Raw genomic sequence first — 17,538 nt, 5'->3', positions numbered from 1 at the left:
TGATAGTGGTAATGGTGTGGTAGATGTCTAGTCTCCCTTATGGCTCTAATCTGATAGTGGGGTGGTAGATGTCTAGTCTCCCTTATGGCTCTAATCTGATAGTGGTAGTGGGGTGGTAGATGTCTAGTCTCCCTTATGGCTCTAATTTGATAGTGATAGTGGGGTGGTAGATGTCTAGTCTCCCTAATGGCTCTAATCTGGTAGTGGTAGTGGGGTGGTAGATGTCTAGTCTCCCTTATGGCTCTTATTTGATAGTGGTAGTGGGGTGGTAGATGTCTAGTCTCCCTTATGGCTCTAATCTTGTAGTGGTAGTGGGGTGGTAGATGTCTAGTCTCCCTTATGGCTCTAATCTGATAGTGGTAGTGGGGTGGTAGATGTCTAGTCTCCCTTGTGAATCTAATCTGATAATGGTAGTGGGGTGTTAGATGTCTATTCTCCATTATGGCTCTAATCTGATAGTGGTAGTGGGGTGGTAGATGTCTAGTCTCCCGTATGGCTCTAATCTGATAGTGGGGTGGGGTGGTAGATGTCTAGTCTCCATTATGGCTCTAATCTGATAGTGGGGTGGTGGATGTCTTGTCTCCTTTATGACTCTAATCTGATATTGGTAATGGGGTGGTAGATGTCTAGTCTCCCTTATGGGTCTAATCTGATAGTGGTAGTGGGGTGGTAGCTGTCTAGTCTCCCTTATGGCTCTAAATTTATAGTGGTAGTGGGGTGGTAGATGTCTAGTCTCCCTTATGGCTCTAATCTGGTAGTGGTAGTGGGGTGGTAGATGTCTAGTCTCCCTTATGGCTCTAATCTGATAGTGGTAGTGTGGTGGTAGATGTCTAGTCTCCCTTGTGGCTCTAATCTGATAGTGGTAGTGGGGTGGTAGATGTCTAGTCTCCATTATGGCCCTAATCTGATAGTGGTAGTGGGGTGGTAGATGTCTAGTCTCCCTAATGGCTCTAATCTGGTAGTGGTAGTGGGGTGGTAGATGTCTAGTCTCCCTAATGGCTCTAATCTGATAGTGGTAGTGGGGTGGTAGATGTCTAGTCTCCCTTATGGCTCTAATTTGATAGTGGTAGATGTCTAGCCTCCCTTATGGCTCTAATTTGATAGTGGTAATGGGGTGGTAGATGTCTAGTCTCCCTTATGGCTCTAATCTGATAGTGGGGTGGTAGATGTCTAGTCTCCTTTATGACTGTAATCTGATAGTGGTAGTGGGGTGGTAGATGTCTAGTCTCCATTATGGCTCTAATCTGATAGTGGTAGTGGGGTGGTAGATGTCTAGTCTCCCTTATGGCTCTAATTTGATAGTGTTAGTGGGGTGGTAGATGTCTAGCCTCCCTTATGGCTCTAATTTGATAGTGGTAATGGGGTGGTAGATGTCTAGTCTCCCTTATGGCTCTAATCTGATAGTGGGGTGGTAGATGTCTAGTCTCCCTTATGGCTCTAATCTGATAGTGGTAGTGGGGTGGTAGATGTCTAGTCTCCCTTATGGCTCTAATTTGATAGTGGTAATGGGGTGGTAGATGTCTAGTCTCCCTTATGGCTCTAATCTGATAGTGGGGTGGTAGATGTCTAGTCTCCCTTATGGCTCTAATCTGATAGTGGTAGTGGGGTGGTAGATGTCTAGTCTCCCTTATGAATCTAATCTGATAATTGTAGTGGGGTGGTAGATGTCTATTCTCCATTATGGCTCTAATCTGATAGTGGTAGTGGGGTGGTTGATGTCTAGTCTCCCGTATGGCTCTAATCTGATAGTGGGGTGGGGTGGTAGATGTCTAGTCTCTATTATGGCTCTAATCTGATAGTGGGGTGGTGGATGTCTTGTCTCCTTTATGACTCTAATCTGATATTGGTAATGGGGTGGTGGATGTCTAGTCTCCCTTATGGCTCTAATCTGATAGTGGTAGTGGGGTGGTAGCTGTCTAGTCTCCCTTATGGCTCTAATTTGATAGTGGTAGTGGGGTGGTAGATGTCTAGCCTCCCTTATGGCTCTAATTTGATAGTGGTAATGGGGTGGTAGATGTCTAGTCTCCCTTATGGCTCTAATCTGATAGTGGGGTGGTAGATGTCTAGTCTCCCTTATGGCTCTAATCTGATAGTGGTAGTGGGGTGGTAGATGTCTAGTCTCCCTTATGGCTCTAATTTGATAGTGGTAGTGGGGTGGTAGATGTCTAGTCTCCCTAATGGCTCTAATCTGGTAGTGGTAGTGGGGTGGTAGATGTCTAGTCTCCTTTATGGCTCTAATCTGATAGTGGTAGTGGGTTGGTAGATGTCTAGTCTCCGGTATGGTTCTAATTTGATAGTGGTAGTGGGGTTGTAGATTTCTAGTCTCTCTTATGGCTCTAATCTGATAGTGGTAGTGGGGTGGTAGATGTCTAGTCTCCCTTATGGCTCTAATTTGATAGTGGTAGTGGGGTGGTAGATGTCTCGTCTCCCTTATGGCTCTAATCTGATAGTGGTAATGGGGTGGTAGATGTCTAGTTTCCCTTATGGCTCTAATCTGATAGTGGTAATGGGGTGGTAGATGTCTTGTCTCCTTTATGGTTCTAATCTGATTGTGGGTGGTAGATGTCTAGTCTCACTTATGGCTCTAATCTGATAGTGGTAGTGGGTTGGTAGATGTCTAGTCTCCCTTATGGCTCTAATTTGATAGTGGTAGTGGGGTGGTAGATGTCTAGTCTCCATTATGTCTCTAATATGATAGTGGTAGTGGGGTGGTAGATGTTTAGTCTCCCTTGTGGCTCTAATCTGATAGTGGTAGTGGGGTGGTACATGTTTAGTCTCCCTTATGGCTCTAATTTGATAGTGGTAGTGGGGTGGTAGATGTCTAGTCTCCCTTATGGCTCTAATTTGATAGTGGTAGTGGGGTGGTGGATGTCTTGTCTCCTTTATGACTCTAATCTGATAGTGGTAATGGGGTGGTAGATGTCTAGTCTCCCTTATGGCTCTTATCTGATAGTGGTAGTGGGGTGGTAGATGTCTAGTCTCCCGTATGGCTCTAATCTGATAGTGGGGTGGTAGATGTCTAGTCTCCTTTATGACTCTAATCTGATAGTGGTAGTGGGGTGGTAGATGTCTAGTCTCCATTATGGCTCTAATCTGATAGTGGGGTGGTGGATGTCTTGTCTCCTTTATGGCTCTAATCTGATAGTGGTAGTGGGGTGGTAGATGTCTAGTCTCCTTTATGACTCTAATCTGATATTGGTAATGGGGTGGTAGATGTCTAGTCTCCCTTATGGCTCTAATCTGATAGTGGTAGTGGGGTGGTAGCTGTCTAGTCTCCCTTATGGCTCTAAATTTATTGTGGCAGTGGGGTGGTAGATGTCTAGTCTCCCTTATGGCTCTAATCTGGTAGTGGTAGTGAGGTGGTAGATGTCTAGTCTCCCTTATGGCTCTAATCTGATAGTGGTAGTGTGGTGGGAGATGTCTAGTCTCCCTTGTGGCTCTAATCTGATAGTGGTAGTGGGGTGGTAGATGTCTAGTCTCCCTTATGGCTCTAATCTGATAGTGGTAGTGTGGTGGTAGATGTCTAGTCTCCCTTGTGGCTCTAATCTGATAGTGGTAGTGGGGTGGTAGATGTCTAGTCTCCCTTATGGCTCTAATTTGATAGTGGTAGTGGGGTGGTAGATGTCTAGTCTCCCTAATGGCTCTAATCTGGTAGTGGTAGTGGGGTGGTAGATGTCTAGTCTCCTTTATGGCTCTAATCTGATAGTGGTAGTGGGTTGGTAGATGTCTAGTCTCCCGTATGGCTCTAATTTGATAGTGGTAGTGGGGTTGTAGATTTCTAGTCTCCCTTATGGCTCTAATCTGATAGTGGTAGTGGGGTGGTAGATGTCTAGTCTCCCTTATGGCTCTAATTTGATAGTGGTAGTGGGGTGGTAGATGTCTAGACTCCCTTATGGCTCTAATCTGATAGAGGTAATGGGGTGGTAGATGTCTAGTCTCCCTTATGGCTCTAATCTGATAGTGGTAATGGGGTGGTAGATGTCTAGTCTCCCTTATGGTTCTAATCTGATTGTGGGTGGTAGATGTCTAGTCTCACTTATGGCTCTAATCTGATAGTGGTAGTGGGTTGGTAGATGTCTAGTCTCCCTTATGGCTCTAATTTGATTGTGGTAGTGGGGTTGTAGATGTCTAGTCTCCCTTATGGCTCTAATCTGATTGTGGGTGGTAGATGTCTAGTCTCACTTATGGCTCTAATCTGATAGTGGTAGTGGGGTGGTAGATGTCTAGTCTCCCTTATGGCTCTAATTTGATAGTGGTAGTGGGGTGGTAGATGTCTAGTCTCCCTAATGGCTCTAATCTGGTAGTGGTAGTGGGGTGGTAGATGTCTAGTCTCCTTTATGGCTCTAATCTGATAGTGGTAGTGGGTTGGTAGATGTCTAGTCTCCCGTATGGCTCTAATTTGATAGTGGTAGTGGGGTTGTAGATTTCTAGTCTCCCTTATGGCTCTAATCTGATAGTGGTAGTGGGGTGGTAGATGTATAGTCTCCCTTATGGCTCTAATTTGATAGTGGTAGTGGGGTGGTAGATGTCTAGACTCCCTTATGGCTCTAATCTGATAGAGGTAATGGGGTGGTAGATGTCTAGTCTCCCTTATGGCTCTAATCTGATAGTGGTAATGGGGTGGTAGATGTCTAGTCTCCCTTATGGTTCTAATCTGATTGTGGGTGGTAGATGTCTAGTCTCACTTATGGCTCTAATCTGATAGTGGTAGTGGGTTGGTAGATGTCTAGTCTCCCTTATGGCTCTAATTTGATTGTGGTAGTGGGGTGGTAGATGTCTAGTCTCCCTTATGGCTCTAATCTGGTAGTGGTAGTGGGGTGGTAGATGTCTCTTCTCCCTTATGGCTCTAATCTGATAGTGGTAGTGGGGTGGTATATGTCTAGTCTCCCTTATGGCTCTAATCTGATAGTGGGGTGGTAGATGTCTAGTCTCCTTTATGACTCTAATCTGATAGTGGTAGTGGGGTGGTATATGTCTAGTCTCCATTATGGCTCTAATATGATAGTGGTAGTGGGGTGGTAGATGTTTAGTCTCCCTTGTGGCTCTAATCTGATAGTGGGGTGGTGGATGTCTTGTCTCCTTTATGACTCTAATCTGATAGTGGTAATGGGGTGGTAGATGTCTAGTCTCCCTTATGGCTCTAATCTGATAGTGGTAGTGGGGTGGTAGATGTCTAGTCTCCCTTATGGCTATAATCTGATATTGGTAGTGGGGTGGTAGCTGTCTAGTCTCCCTTTTGGCTATAAATGTATAGTGGTAGTGGGGTGGTAGATGTCTAGTCTCCCTTATGGCTCTAATCTGGTAGTGGTAGTGGGGTGGTAGATGTCTAGTCTCCCGTATGGCTCTAATTTGATAGTGGTAGTGGGGTTGTAGATTTCTAGTCTCCCTTATGGCTCTAATCTGATAGTGGTAGTGGGGTGGTAGATGTCTAGTCTCCCATATGGCTCTAATCTGATAGTGCTAATGGGGTAGTAGATGTCTAGTCTCCCTTATGGCTCTAATCTGATAGTGGTAATGGGGTGGTAGATGTCTAGTCTCCCTTATGGTTCTAATCTGATTGTGGGTGGTAGATGTCTAGTCTCACTTATGGCTCTAATCTGATAGTGGTAGTGGGGTGGTAGATGTCTCTTCTCCCTTATGGCTCTAATCTGATAGTGGTAGTGGGGTGGTATATGTCTAGTCTCCCTTATGGCTCTAATCTGATAGTGGGGTGGTAGATGTCTAGTCTCCTTTATGACTCTAATCTGATAGTGGTAGTGGGGTGGTATATGTCTAGTCTCCATTATGGCTCTAATATGATAGTGGTAGTGGGGTGGTAGATGTTTAGTCTCCCTTGTGGCTCTAATCTGATAGTGGGGTGGTGGATTTCTTGTCTCCTTTATGACTCTAATCTGATAGTGGTAATGGGGTGGTAGATGTCTAGTCTCCCTTATGGCTCTAATCTGATAGTGGTAGTGGGGTGGTAGATGTCTAGTCTCCCGTATGGCTCTAATCTGATAGTGGGGTGGTAGATGTCTAGTCTCATTTATGACTCTAATCTGATAGTGGTAGTGGGGTGGTAGATGTCTAGTCTCCATTATGGCTCTAATCTGATAGTGTGGTGGTGGATGTCTTGTCTCCTTTATGGCTCTAATCTGATAGTGGTAGTGGGGTGGTAGCTGTCTAGTCTCCCTTACGGCTCTAAATTTATAGTGGCAGTGGGGTGGTAGATGTCTAGTCTCCCTTATGGCTCTAATCTGGTAGTGGTAGTGGGGTGGTAGATGTCTAGTCTCCCTTATGGCTCTAATTTGATAGTGGTAGTGTGGTGGTAGATGTCTAGTCTCCCTTGTGGCTCTAATCTGATAGTGGTAGTGGGGTGGTAGATGTCTAGTCTCCATTATGGCTCTAATCTGATAGTGGTAGTGGGGTGGTAGATGTCTAGTCTCCCTTATGGCTCTAATCTGATAGAGGTAATGGGGTGGTAGATGTCTAGTCTCCCTTATGGCTCTAATCTGATAGTGGTAATGGGGTGGTAGATGTCTAGTCTCCCTTATGGTTCTAATCTGATTGTGGGTGGTAGATGTCTAGTCTCACTTATGGCTCTAATCTGATAGTGGTAGTGGGTTGGTAGATGTCTAGTCTCCCTTATGGCTCTAATTTGATAGTGGTAGTGGGGTGGTAGATGTCTAGTCTCCCTTATGGCTCTAATCTGGTAGTGGTAGTGGGGTGGTAGATGTCTCTTCTCCCTTATGGCTCTAATCTGATAGTGGTAGTGGGGTGGTATATGTCTAGTCTCCCTTATGGCTCTAATCTGATAGTGGGGTGGTGGATGTCTTGTCTCCTTTATGACTCTAATCTGATAGTGGTAATGGGGTGGTAGATGTCTAGGCTCCCTTATGGCTCTAATCTGATAGTGGTAGTGGTAGATGTCTAGTCTCCTTTATGACTCTAATCTGATAGTGGTAGTGGGGTGGTATATGTCTAGTCTCCATTATGGCTCTAATATGATAGTGGTAGTGGGGTGATAGATGTTTAGTCTCCCTTGTGGCTCTAATCTGATAGTGGGGTGGTGGATGTCTTGTCTCCTTTATGACTCTAATCTGATAGTGGTAATGGGGTGGTAGATGTCTAGTCTCCCTTATGGCTCTAATCTGATAGTGGTAGTGGGGTGGTAGATGTCTAGTCTCCCTTATGGCTATAATCTGATATTGGTAGTGGGGTGGTAGCTGTCTAGTCTCCCTTATGGCTCTAAATTTATAGTGGTAGTGGGGTGGTAGATGTCTAGTCTCCCTTATGGCTCTAATCTGGTAGTGGTAGTGGGGTGGTAGATGTCTAGTCTCCCGTATGGCTCTAATTTGATAGTGGTAGTGGGGTTGTAGATTTCTAGTCTCCCTTATGGCTCTAATCTGATAGTGGTAGTGGGGTGGTAGATGTCTAGTCTCCCTTATGGCTCTAATTTGATAGTGGTAGTGGGGTGGTAGATGTCTAGTCTCCCTTATGGCTCTAATCTGATAGTGGTAATGGGGTAGTAGATGTCTAGTCTCCCTTATGGCTCTAATCTGATAGTGGTAATGGGGTGGTAGATGTCTAGTCTCCCTTATGGTTCTAATCTGATTGTGGGTGGTAGATGTCTAGTCTCACTTATGGCTCTAATCTGATAGTGGTAGTGGGTTGGTAGATGTCTAGTCTGCCTTATGGCTCTAATTTGATAGTGGTAGTGGGGTGGTAGATGTCTAGTCTCCCTTATGGCTCTAATCTGGTAGTGGTAGTGGGGTGGTAGATGTCTCTTCTCCCTTATGGCTCTAATCTGATAGTGGTAGTGGGGTGGTATATGTCTAGTCTCCCTTATGGCTCTAATCTGATAGTGGGGTGGTAGATGTCTAGTCTCCCTTATGGCTCTAATTTGATAGTGGTAGTGGGGTGGTAGAAGTCTAGCCTCCCTTATGGCTCTAATTTGATAGTGGTAATGGGGTGGTAGATGTCTAGTCTCCCTTATGGCTCTAATCTGATAGTGGGGTGGTAGATGTCTAGTCTCCCTTATGGCTCTAATCTGATAGTGGTAGTGGGGTGGTAGATGTCTAGTCTCCCTTATGGCTCTAATTTGATAGTGGTAGTGGGGTGGTAGATGTCTAGTCTCCCTAATGGCTTTAATCTGGTAGTGGTAGTGGGGTGGTAGATGTCTAGTCTCCCTTATGGCTCTTATTTGATAATGGTAGTGGGGTGGTAGATGTCTAGTCTCCCTTATGGCTCTAATCTGGTAGTGGGGTGGTAGATGTCTAGTCTCCCTTATGGCTCTAATCTGATAGTGGTAGTGGGGTGGTAGATGTCTAGTCTCCCTTGTGGCTCTAATCTGATAGTGGTAGTGGGGTGGTAGATGTCTAGTCTCCCTTATGGCTCTAATCTGATAGTGGTAGTGGGGTGGTAGATGTCTAGTCTCCCGTATGGCTCTAATCTGATAGTGGGGTGGTAGATGTCTAGTCTCCTTTATGACTCTAATCTGATAGTGGTAGTGGGGTGGTAGATGTCTAGTCTCCCTTATGGCTCTAATCTGATAGTGGTAGTGGGGTGGTAGATGTCTAGTCTCCCTTATGGCTCTAATCTGATAGTGGTAGTGGGGTGGTAGATGTCTAGTCTCCCTTATGGCTCTAATTTGATAGTGGTAGTGGGGTGGTAGATGTCTAGTCTCCCTAATGGCTCTAATCTGGTAGTGGTAGTGGGGTGGTAGATGTCTAGTCTCCTTTATTGCTCTAATCTGATAGTGGTAGTGGGTTGGTAGATGTCTAGTCTCCCGTATGGCTCTAATTTGAAAGTGGTAGTGGGGTTGTAGATTTCTAGTCTCCCTTATGGCTCTAATCTGATAGTGGTAATGGGGTGGTAGATGTCTAGTCTCCCTTATGGCTCTAATTTGATAGTGGTAGTGGGGTGGTAGATGTCTAGTCTCCCTTATGGCTCTAATCTGATATTGGTAATGGGGTGGTAGATGTCTAGTCTCCCTTATGGCTCTAATCTGATAGTGGTAATGGGGTGGTAGATGTCTAGTCTCCCTTATGGTTCTAATCTGATTGTGGGTGGTAGATGTCTAGTCTCACTTATGGCTCTAATCTGATAGTGGTAGTGGGTTGGTAGATGTCTAGTCTCCCTTATGACTCTAATCTGGTAGTGGTAGTGGGGTGGTCGATGTCTCTTCTCCCTTATGGCTCTAATTTGATAGTGGTAGTGGGGTGGTATATGTCTAGTCTCCCTTATGGCTCTAATTTGATAGTGGAAGTGGGGTGGTAGATGTCTAGTCTCTTTTATGACTCTAATCTGATAGTGGTAGTGGGGTGGTAGATGTCTAGTCTCCATTATGGCTCTAATATGATAGTGGTAGTGGGGTGGTAGATGTCTAGTCTCCCTTATGGCTCTAATCTGATAGTGGTAGTGGGGTGGTAGATGTCTAGTCTCCCTTATGGCTATAATCTGATAGTGGTAGTGGGGTGGTAGATGTCTAGTCTCCCTTATGGCTCTAATCTGATAGAGGTAATGGGGTGGTAGATGTCTAGTCTCCCTTATGGCTCTAATCTGATAGTGGTAATGGGGTGGTAGATGTCTAGTCTCCCTTATGGCTCTAATCTGATAGTGGTAATGGGGTGGTAGATGTCTAGTCTCCCTTATGGTTCTAATCTGATTGTGGGTGGTAGATGTCTAGTCTCACTTATGGCTCTAATCTGATAGTGGTAGTGGGTTGGTAGATGTCTAGTCTCCCTTATGGCTCTAATCTGGTAGTGGTAGTGGGGTGGTAGATGTCTCTTCTCCCTTATGGCTCTAATCTGATAGTGGTAGTGGGGTGGTATATGTCTAGTCTCCCTTATGGCTCTAATCTGATAGTGGGGTGGTGGATGTCTTGTCTCCTTTATGACTCTAATCTGATAGTGGTAATGGGGTGGTAGATGTCTAGGCTCCCTTATGGCTCTAATCTGATAGTGGTAGTGGTAGATGTCTAGTCTCCTTTATGACTCTAATCTGATAGTGGTAATGGGGTGGTAGATGTCTAGTCTCCCTTATGGCTCTAATCTGATAGTGGTAGTGGGGTGGTAGATGTCTAGGCTCCCTTATGGCTCTAATCTGATAGTGGTAATGGGGTGGTAGATGTCTAGTCTCCCTTATGGCTCTAATCTGATAGTGGTAATGGGGTGGTAGATGTCTAGTCTCCCTTATGGTTCTAATCTGATTGTGGGTGGTAGATGTCTAGTCTCACTTATGGCTCTAATCTGATAGTGGTAGTGGGTTGGTAGATGTCTAGTCTCCCTTATGGCTCTAATCTGGTAGTGGTAGTGGGGTGGTAGATGTCTCTTCTCCCTTATGGTTCTAATCTGATAGTGGTAGTGGGGTGGTAGATGTTTAGTCTCCCTTGTGGCTCTAATCTGATAGTGGGGTGGTGGATGTCTTGTCTCCTTTATGACTCTAATCTGATAGTGGTAATGGGGTGGTAGATGTCTAGTCTCCCTTATGGCTCTAATCTGATAGTGGTAGAGGGGTGGTAGATGTCTAGTCTCCCTTATGGCTATAATCTGATAGTGGTAGTGGGGTGGTAGCTGTCTAGTCTCCCTTATGGCTCTAAATGTATAGTGGTAGTTGGGTGGTAGATGTCTAGTCTCCCTTATGGCTCTAATCTGGTAGTGGTAGTGGGGTGGTAGATGTCTAGTCTCCCTTATGGCTCTAATATGATAGTGGTAGTGGGGTGGTAGATGTTTAGTCTCCCTTGTGGCTCTAATCTGATAGTGGGGTGGTGGATGTCTTGTCTCCTTTATGACTCTAATCTGATAGTGGTAATGGGGTGGTAGATGTCTAGTCTCCCTTATGGCTCTAATCTGATAGTGGTAGTGGGGTGGTAGATGTCTAGTCTCCCTTATGGCTCTAATTTGATAGTGGTAGTGGGGTGGTAGATGTCTAATCTCCCTTATGGCTCTAATTTGATAGTGGTAGTGGGGTTGTAGATTTCTAGTCTCCCTTATGGCTCTAATCTGATAGTGGTAGTGGGGTGGTAGATGTCTAGTCTCCCTTAAGCCTCTAATTTGATAGTGGTAGTGGGGTGGTAGATGTCTAGTCTCCCTTATGGCTCTAATCTGATAGTGGTAATGGGGTGGTAGATGTCTAGTCTCCCTTATGGTTCTAATCTGATTGTGGGTGGTAGATGTCTAGTCTCACTTATGGCTCTAATCTGATAGTGGTAGTGGGTTGGTAGATGTCTAGTCTCCCTTATGGCTCTAATCTGGTAGTGGTAGTGGGGTGGTAGATGTCTCTTCTCCCTTATGGTTCTAATCTGATAGTGGTAGTGGGGTGGTAGATGTTTAGTCTCCCTTGTGGCTCTAATCTGATAGTGGGGTGGTGGATGTCTTGTCTCCTTTATGACTCTAATCTGATAGTGGTAATGGGGTGGTAGATGTCTAGTCTCCCTTATGGCTCTAATCTGATAGTGGTAGAGGGGTGGTAGATGTCTAGTCTCCCTTATGGCTATAATCTGATAGTGGTAGTGGGGTGGTAGCTGTCTAGTCTCCCTTATGGCTCTAAATGTATAGTGGTAGTGGGGTGGTAGATGTCTAGTCTCCCTTATGGCTCTAATCTGGTAGTGGTAGTGGGGTGGTAGATGTCTAGTCTCCCTTATGGCTCTAATATGATAGTGGTAGTGGGGTGGTAGATGTTTAGTCTCCCTTGTGGCTCTAATCTGATAGTGGGGTGGTGGATGTCTTGTCTCCTTTATGACTCTAATCTGATAGTGGTAATGGGGTGGTAGATGTCTAGTCTCCCTTATGGCTCTAATCTAATAGTGGTAGTGGGGTGGTAGATGTCTAGTCTCCCTTATGGCTATAATCTGATAGTGGTAGTGGGGTGGTAGATGTCTAGGCTCCCTTATGGCTCTAATTTGATAGTGGGGTGGTAGATGTCTAGTCTCCCTTATGGCTCTAATCTGATAGTGGTAGTGGGGTGGTAGATGTCTAGTCTCCCTTATGGCTCTAATTTGATAGTGGTAGTGGGGTGGTAGATGTCTAGTCTCCCTTATGGCTCTAATCTGATAGTGGGGTGGTAGATGTCTAGTCTCCTTTATGACTCTAATCTGATAGTGGTAGTGGGGTGGTAGATGTCTAGTCTCCGTTGTGGCTCTAATCTGATAGTGGGGTGGTGGATGTCTTGTCTCCTTTATGACTCTAATCTGATAGTGGTAATGGGGTGGTAGATGTCTAGTCTCCCTTATGGCTCTAATCTGATAGTGGTAGTGGGGTGGTAGATGTCTAGTCTCCCTTATGGCTATAATCTGGTAGTGGTAGTGGGGTGGTAGATGTCTAGTCTCCCTTATAGCTCTAATCTGATAGAGGTAATGGGGTGGTAGATGTCTAGTCTCCCTTATGGCTCTAATCTGATAGTGGTAATGGGGTGGTAGATGTCTAGTCTCCCTTATGGCTCTAATCTGATAGTGGTAATGGGGTGGTAGATGTCTAGTCTCCCTTATGGTTCTAATCTGATTGTGGGTGGTAGATGTCTAGTCTCACTTATGGCTCTAATCTGATAGTGGTAGTGGGTTGGTAGATGTCTAGTCTCCCTTATGGCTCTAATTTGATAGTGGTAGTGGGGTGGTAGATGTCTAGTCTCCCTTATGGCTCTAATCTGGTAGTGGTAGTGGGGTGGTAGATGTCTCTTCTCCCTTATGGCTCTAATCTGATAGTGGTAGTGGGGTGGTATATGTCTAGTCTCCCTTATGGCTCTAATCTGATAGTGGGGTGGTGGATGTCTTGTCTCCTTTATGACTCTAATCTGATAGTGGTAATGGGGTGGTAGATGTCTAGGCTCCCTTATGGCTCTAATCTGATAGTGGTAGTGGTAGATGTCTAGTCTCCTTTATGACTCTAATCTGATAGTGGTAATGGGGTGGTAGATGTCTAGTCTCCCTTATGGCTCTAATCTGATAGTGGTAGTGGGGTGGTAGATGTCTAGGCTCCCTTATGGCTCTAATCTGATAGTGGTAATGGGGTGGTAGATGTCTAGTCTCCCTTATGGCTCTAATCTGATAGTGGTAATGGGGTGGTAGATGTCTAGTCTCCCTTATGGTTCTAATCTGATTGTGGGTGGTAGATGTCTAGTCTCACTTATGGCTCTAATCTGATAGTGGTAGTGGGTTGGTAGATGTCTAGTCTCCCTTATGGCTCTAATCTGGTAGTGGTAGTGGGGTGGTAGATGTCTCTTCTCCCTTATGGTTCTAATCTGATAGTGGTAGTGGGGTGGTAGATGTTTAGTCTCCCTTGTGGCTCTAATCTGATAGTGGGGTGGTGGATGTCTTGTCTCCTTTATGACTCTAATCTGATAGTGGTAATGGGGTGGTAGATGTCTAGTCTCCCTTATGGCTCTAATCTGATAGTGGTAGAGGGGTGGTAGATGTCTAGTCTCCCTTATGGCTATAATCTGATAGTGGTAGTGGGGTGGTAGCTGTCTAGTCTCCCTTATGGCTCTAAATGTATAGTGGTAGTTGGGTGGTAGATGTCTAGTCTCCCTTATGGCTCTAATCTGGTAGTGGTAGTGGGGTGGTAGATGTCTAGTCTCCCTTATGGCTCTAATATGATAGTGGTAGTGGGGTGGTAGATGTTTAGTCTCCCTTGTGGCTCTAATCTGATAGTGGGGTGGTGGATGTCTTGTCTCCTTTATGACTCTAATCTGATAGTGGTAATGGGGTGGTAGATGTCTAGTCTCCCTTATGGCTCTAATCTGATAGTGGTAGTGGGGTGGTAGATGTCTAGTCTCCCTTATGGCTCTAATTTGATAGTGGTAGTGGGGTGGTAGATGTCTAATCTCCCTTATGGCTCTAATTTGATAGTGGTAGTGGGGTTGTAGATTTCTAGTCTCCCTTATGGCTCTAATCTGATAGTGGTAGTGGGGTGGTAGATGTCTAGTCTCCCTTAAGCCTCTAATTTGATAGTGGTAGTGGGGTGGTAGATGTCTAGTCTCCCTTATGGCTCTAATCTGATAGTGGTAATGGGGTGGTAGATGTCTAGTCTCCCTTATGGTTCTAATCTGATTGTGGGTGGTAGATGTCTAGTCTCACTTATGGCTCTAATCTGATAGTGGTAGTGGGTTGGTAGATGTCTAGTCTCCCTTATGGCTCTAATCTGGTAGTGGTAGTGGGGTGGTAGATGTCTCTTCTCCCTTATGGTTCTAATCTGATAGTGGTAGTGGGGTGGTAGATGTTTAGTCTCCCTTGTGGCTCTAATCTGATAGTGGGGTGGTGGATGTCTTGTCTCCTTTATGACTCTAATCTGATAGTGGTAATGGGGTGGTAGATGTCTAGTCTCCCTTATGGCTCTAATCTGATAGTGGTAGAGGGGTGGTAGATGTCTAGTCTCCCTTATGGCTATAATCTGATAGTGGTAGTGGGGTGGTAGCTGTCTAGTCTCCCTTATGGCTCTAAATGTATAGTGGTAGTGGGGTGGTAGATGTCTAGTCTCCCTTATGGCTCTAATCTGGTAGTGGTAGTGGGGTGGTAGATGTCTAGTCTCCCTTATGGCTCTAATATGATAGTGGTAGTGGGGTGGTAGATGTTTAGTCTCCCTTGTGGCTCTAATCTGATAGTGGGGTGGTGGATGTCTTGTCTCCTTTATGACTCTAATCTGATAGTGGTAATGGGGTGGTAGATGTCTAGTCTCCCTTATGGCTCTAATCTAATAGTGGTAGTGGGGTGGTAGATGTCTAGTCTCCCTTATGGCTATAATCTGATAGTGGTAGTGGGGTGGTAGATGTCTAGGCTCCCTTATGGCTCTAATTTGATAGTGGGGTGGTAGATGTCTAGTCTCCCTTATGGCTCTAATCTGATAGTGGTAGTGGGGTGGTAGATGTCTAGTCTCCCTTATGGCTCTAATTTGATAGTGGTAGTGGGGTGGTAGATGTCTAGTCTCCCTAATGGCTCTAATCTGGTAGTGGTAGTGGGGTGGTAGATGTCTAGTCTCCTTTATGGCTCTAATCTGATAGTGGTAGTGGGTTGGTAGATGTCTAGTCTCCCGTATGGCTCTAATTTGATAGTGGTAGTGGGGTTGTAGATTTCTAGTCTCCCTTATGGCTCTAATCTGATAGTGGTAGTGGGGTGGTAGATGTCTAGTCTCCCTTATGGCTCTAATTTGATAGTGGTAGTGGGGTGGTAGATGTCTAATCTCCCTTATGGCTCTAATCTGATAGTGGTAATGGGGTGGTAGATGTCTAGTCTCCCTTATGGCTCTAATCTGATAGTGGTAATGGGGTGGTAGATGTCTAGTCTCCCTTATGGTTCTAATCTGATTGTGGGTGGTAGATGTCTAGTCTCACTTATGGCTCTAATCTGGTAGTGGTAGTGGGGTGGTAGATGTCTCTTCTCCCTTATGGCTCTAATCTCATAGTGGTAGTGGGGTGGTAGATGTTTAGTCTCCCTTGTGGCTCTAATCTGAAATTGGGGTGGTGGATGTCTTGTCTCCTTTATGACTCTAATCTGATAGTGGTAATGGGGTGGTAGATGTCTAGTCTCCCTTATGGCTCTAATCTGATAGTGGTAGTGGGGTGGTAGATGTCTAGTCTCCCTTATGGCTATAATCTGATAGTGGTAGTGGGGTGGTAGCTGTCTAGTCTCCCTTATGGCTCTAAATGTATAGTGGTAGTGGGGTGGTAGATGTCTAGTCTCCCTTATGGCTCTAATCTGGTAGTGGTAGTGGGGTGGTAGATGTCTAGTCTCCATTATGGCTCTAATCTGATAGTGGTAGTGGGGTGGTAGATGTCTAGTCTCCCTTATGGCTCTAATCTGATAGTGGTAGTGGGTTGGTAGATGTCTTGTCTCCGTTATGGCTCTAATTTTATAGTGGTAGTGGGGTGGTAGATGTCTAGTCTCCCTTATGGCTCTAAATGGTATTGGTAGTGGGGTGGTAGATGTCTAGACTCCCTTATGGCTCTAATCTGATAGTGGTAGTGGGGTGGTAGATGTCTAGTCTCCCTTATGGCTCTAATCTGATAGTGGTAGTGGGGTGGTAGATGTCTAGACTCCCTTATGGCTCTAATCTGAAAGTGGTAGTGGGGTGGTAGATGTCTAGTCTCCCTTGTGGCTCTAATCTGATAGTGGTAGTGGGGTGATAGATGTCTAGTCTCCATTATGGCTCTAATCTGATAGTGGTAGTGGGGTGGTAGATGTCTAGTCTCCCTTATGGCTCTAATCTGATAGTGGGGTGGTAGATGTCTAGTCTCCTTTATGACTCTAATCTGATAGTGGTAGTGGGGTGGTAGATGTCTAGTCTCCATTATGGCTCTAATCTGATAGTGGTAGTGGGGTGGTAGATGTCTAGTCTCCCTTGTGGCTCTAATCTGATAGTGGGGTGGTGGATGTCTTGTCTCCTTTATGACTCTAATCTGATAGTGGGTGGTAGATGTCTAGTCTCCCTTATGGCTCTAATCTGATAGTGGTAGTGGGGTGGGAGATGTCTAGTCTCCCTTGTGGCTCTAATCTGATAGTGGTAGTGGGGTGGTAGATGTCTAGTCTCCATTATGGCTCTAATCCGATAGGGGTAGTGGGGTGGTAGATGTCTAGTCTCCCGTATGGCTCTAATCTGATAGTGGAGTGGTAGATGTCTAGTCTCCTTTATGACTCTAATCTGATAGTGGTAGTGGGGTGGTAGATGTCTAGTCTCCATTATGGCTCTAATCCGATAGGGGTAGTGGGGTGGTAGATGTCTAGTCTCCCGTATGGCTCTAATCTGATAGTGGGGTGGTAGATGTCTAGTCTCCTTTATGACTCTAATCTGATAGTGGTAGTGGGGTGGTAGATGTCTAGTCTCCATTATGGCTCTAATCTGATAGTGGTAGTGGGGTGGTAGATGTCTAGTCTCCATTATGGCTCTAATCTGATAGTGGTAGTGGGGTGGTAGATGTCTAGTCTCCCTTGTGGCTCTAATCTGATAGTGGGGTGGTGGATGTCTTGTCTCCTTTATGACTCTAATCTGATAGTGGGTGGTAGATGTCTAGTCTCCCTTATGGCTCTAATCTGATAGTGGTAGTGGGGTGGGAGATGTCTAGTCTCCCTTGTGGCTCTAATCTGATAGTGGTAGTGGGGTGGTAGATGTCTAGTCTCCATTATGGCTCTAATCCGATAGGGGTAGTGGGGTGGTAGATGTCTAGTCTCCCGTATGGCTCTAATCTGATAGTGGAGTGGTGGATCTCTTGTCTCCTTTATGACTCTAATCTGATAGTGGTAATGGGGTCGTAGATGTCTAGTCTCCCTTATGGCTCTAATCTGATAGTGGTAGTGTGGTGGTAGATGTCTAGTCTCCCTTGTGGCTCTAATCTGATAGTTGTAGTGGGGTGGTAGTTGTCTAGCCTCCCTTATGGCTCTAATTTGATAGTGGTAATGGGGTGGTAGATGTCTAGTCTCCCTTATGGCTCTAATCTGATAGTGGGGTGGTAGATGTCTAGTCTCCCTTATGGCTCTAATTTGATAGTGGTAGTGGGGTGGTAGATGTCTAGCCTCCCTTATGGCTCTAATTTGATAGTGGAAGTGGGGTGGTAGATGTCTAGTCTCCCTAATGG

This window comes from Salvelinus fontinalis, unplaced genomic scaffold, assembly GCF_029448725.1.
Source record: "Salvelinus fontinalis isolate EN_2023a unplaced genomic scaffold, ASM2944872v1 scaffold_0016, whole genome shotgun sequence".
In the NCBI taxonomy this organism is placed as follows: Eukaryota; Metazoa; Chordata; class Actinopteri; order Salmoniformes; family Salmonidae; genus Salvelinus; species Salvelinus fontinalis.
Note: the sequence above shows the minus strand (reverse complement) of the source record.